The 3,980-nt window shown below is 44.3% G+C and overlaps 1 pseudogene; it reads right to left on the reverse strand.

Moving 5' to 3' along the window:
• Positions 1 to 2,599: 2,599 nt before the first annotated feature.
• Positions 2,600 to 3,430, reverse strand: LOC101591080 (annotated as a pseudogene).
• Between the last annotated feature and the right edge of the window lie 550 nt (positions 3,431 to 3,980).

Consider the following 3,980-nt stretch of genomic DNA (forward strand, 5'->3'; position numbering starts at 1 on the left):
GAAAATTTATATATGTCTGCTAGCCCATTGTTAGGGAAGCTATTTGTATCAGTTAGAAGTGTATTCAGCTGCAGATAACAGAAAACCTGACTAGCAGGACTTAAGTGGATCAGGATTTATCGGCCGAACACCAGAGGCAGTCTGGAGGGTCAGCAGTCTAGCGGTAGCTCAGGGATTCACGCAAGCGGCAGGACTCCAGCTTGTCTTTTCTTTCTGTTCTGCACAGCTTGTATTTTAGGCCTCAGTTCTCATGCAGGCTGCCTCAAGGCTCCAAAACAACTGCTGTATTTTCAGTCATCGCATCTGTATTCCAGCATACTCAAAACGTATCCAGCTGCAATATAATATATATTCTATGTATAGTGACTATGTTAATTATAGTAATATAGTATTATATTAATATAGATTTTTCATTTTATATTATGTATTAATGTAATATTTTATATTAATATGAAATTTAATTAATTATTAAAATTATATTTTTGTCTTTTATTTTGACAATTAATTCTATATTAATACACAAATGTATAAGGCTGACAGTTTCATATATAAGTTGGCCTTGTAAATAATTCAGTTGGCAAAACCCATGACATGGATCTGGGCAGGGTTAGGATTATCTGATAGGGAGAAAAGACAAATAAGACTCCTAAAAATGTGGACTGTGTATCTAATTTAGGTTTTCTCTGCTTAAAGTTGCATACAGCCTACACTTTGTAATTATTTGTTCCTATAAATATCCAATTTCCAAATTACTGAAAGGAATAGCTATGGAAAATACGTCCAGGAGGTCTTGGCTACAGAACAGTTACAGCTCTGAGCCTCTATTGAAAGTTGGCTTTGGGGACCTGGCCCTAGCTCAGGCCTTTAAGTGGCTGCTTCCACAAAGCTGTCAGACTCAGGTTGCTAGAGTTCGAACCTCACACCTCTCCCGCTGGCCAAAAGTGCCCTGAAGGCATTCGAGGAACACAAAAAAAAAAAGAAAGTTGGCTTTTCTCTGTCTCCAAACTCTGACATGGACTCTGAAATCACCCTGCCTGGCGAATGTCACTCCCTCAGGGAGGCTCCCCTGGCCACCTTCTTGCCCACCTCTATTTTTCTCCCCAGAGCTTCTGTAGATATATCGCCGCAGTGCTAAATGCTGCTACGCCGTCTCTCTCCCATGCCCTGAGCCAGGAGATCTGCAATAAATGTCACTCCGGTGATTTTTAAGGAAATATGTATTGAATTATTAGTAGAGTATGACTCAAAAAAATATTTTCAGAACACCATGAATTGCCTTTATTTTGTATGCATCCACATTTCAGCATCTAGTGATCCTGAACAGAAAGTGGGAAGATGCAGCAGGGGCCAGGAGACTAGGCCACCAGCCCCGGGATCTGCCGCCTGCTGAGCACCTCCTCCGTCCCGCTAAGTGTGAAAAACAGCATCATCAAAACCAAAGTCCACGCTGGTCAGGTTTTTCTGTTTGAGTTCTCAGACTGCACGACGGACCCAACTGGATGCAAGGGCGCCCAAACAAAGGCCCAAAAGCCTGTGTAAACTTTCTTCAGCTCCAAAGCTAGGTGGGTGCGGACGCGGGAACAATCCAGACAGACTGTGCTTGCTTACTAGTGTCTTCATGTGGCCACGCCTAGTCTGCCCACCCAGGACCCGGGGCGCTGGCAGGGCTGTGCGACCCTAGGGGCTGCTCTGTTCACCTCATCACTCCTGAGCTGAGACGCTGGCTGATGGTGGCAGCAGGCAGCAGCCCAGGGCCTGGTACTCATTTCCCAGGTGCAGAATGAATGACCCACCGCGGTTCCAAAGCTAAACGAGGAGGGCCAGCCAGATAGCTGAGAGGATTAAAGCGCCTGCAAGCAGCGCCGGCCCGCCCCCTGGGCTCACTGAGACAGCAAATTAGACGGCATGGTGGCACGGGCCTGTAATCCCAGCATTTGAGAGGCTGTAAACAGGCAGATCTCTACGAACCAGATCTAGTAGTGAGACCCTGAACAATAGACCCTTCCCTAAAATCAAAAAAAAAAAAAAAAAAGGAAGAGAGGTCAGACTCTTCCCAACCTTACCTGAGGAAGAAAGGGGCGTGTAGAGTGCTGCGGAGGAGTGTGAAAAAGGGGAGGAACGCTTATTTTTAAAAAAGAAGCCAGGGCACAGGTGAATCACCCCCACACCCAACGGTAGTCCCACAGGCGGCAACCTGAAGCCTTCACATCGACTTAACCAGCCACCCAGGCCAGGGCTCCAGGTGGCGGAGGTGGGGCAGGGAGGGGGAAGGCAGCCATTGGACCCTGAAATCAGCAGCAAGGTGGTTGTGTGATGTGTCTTTTCACAGTTAAGTTAGATGTGCCCCCATCAGTGCAGATGGGGATCAATTTAAATATACTTTCTTGATGATTTGTTATAGCACAACTTACATATTCAAATGGACAAAAAATTAGTATCACCTACAGTATCTTAAGATAAACTGTCTTGAATGGGAGCTTCCTTTCCAGTACTTTGAGGTCCATAAAACATAACTAGATAATTTACTACTGTGGAAAATGAAGACTGTTTAAATCAAAATGGGATGGGGGCTGGTGGGGAGGGCCTGTGGGGTTTTTGATTAATTGTTGTAACACTGTCCTTCATGAGGCTGAGGAAGTTTCATATTTTCTTTAGACATCATTAAGCGCCGAAGCTCTTACAGAACAACTTTGATGCTATACAGATTCTGCCATTTTGCTAGCACTGATATGGCTCTTGGGTCCACCCCTCCGTCAGAACTATTAACTCCATTCATATCAAATTTTTGTTACAAATCTTACAAAGGGGAGTGCTTCTGGGTATTTAGGTCCACATTCTATCTTAAGGCTGTCTCTTCGGTTTTCATGAATTGTTCTTGGAAGCCAATTACCATCCCCATCCATCTCTTAAGTGCCATGTCTTCGTCATCTTCTAGACCTCAGCTAACTGCGGTCTCCTACTCCCTTCTGGCCTTCTTCGAGTTCTTCCAACAGTCAGAACATGCGAGGGACTTGTACTCTCGAGTCCGTGGTGGCTGCCAGCTTGCGTCGCTGGAGCTCCAAGACCCACCCCTTCTTCCTCAAAATGTTTTAAATACATGAATTTGTTTCAATTTTAGGCAACTCTACCATGCAAAAGCTGCCGTTCTGTTTCTCAATGAGAAAACTGAGCCTCAGAGAGGTTAAGACTCAGAGTAAATGGCAACACTGTGAATCAGAGCCGAGGGCAGCTCCAGAGCCGGGATGGCAGCCACTGCACGTTCACCTCCACCCGAGAGGAAGTCACCCCTCCCGTGGGCTGGGTTGTAGCAGCCTGATCTTCCTGACATATTACCACAGGGACATGTTATAGCTCTCCGTGAATCACACAGTGATCCTTCCTTCTTAATCTTCTCTCCTTTCTCAAACCTCACTTACCCACTGCTTGACATCACCCTGGTTCCCCTTTAGCATTTCATTAATTGGGCACAAAATAGGCACTGACAAATGACTATGAAAATTGCACTAATTTCTTAGGAGGGTCATAGTTTGTTGAACATAACATACATTTTAGAAGCAGCTGAGAAAATGTTTATCCATCTTGCATGTGGAATTTCAATTATGGCAGATTTAATTTCACTGTTTCTGTTTACTGAGTACCTACTTTATACTAGCAGTGTGTTGTATGCATTTCAAAAACTATTGCTAATCTTTTCAACTATCTTGTAAGGACAGTAATATTTTCCCATTTGTGAACTCAGAAACAGGCATCAGGAATTTCAATGAATTATCTAAGTAGTCTACTAAAGATATATAAGTAGAGGTCAATATCTCATTCCCAGGTCTCCTTCATATTGTGACTAAGTTAAGTACCTGTCCAGGCCTGAGGTTCTCAAAGTGAAAAATTTAAGAGCAATAAGCATTCAACCACAGTCTCAGAGGAAAAGGAAGATCCATAAGGTTGTCCATAAGGGCGCTGAGCTAACAGAACATTATCCAGCC

Source organism: Octodon degus, unplaced genomic scaffold, assembly GCF_000260255.1.
Source record: "Octodon degus isolate 3935 unplaced genomic scaffold, OctDeg1.0 scaffold00028, whole genome shotgun sequence".
Classification (NCBI taxonomy): domain Eukaryota; kingdom Metazoa; phylum Chordata; class Mammalia; order Rodentia; family Octodontidae; genus Octodon; species Octodon degus.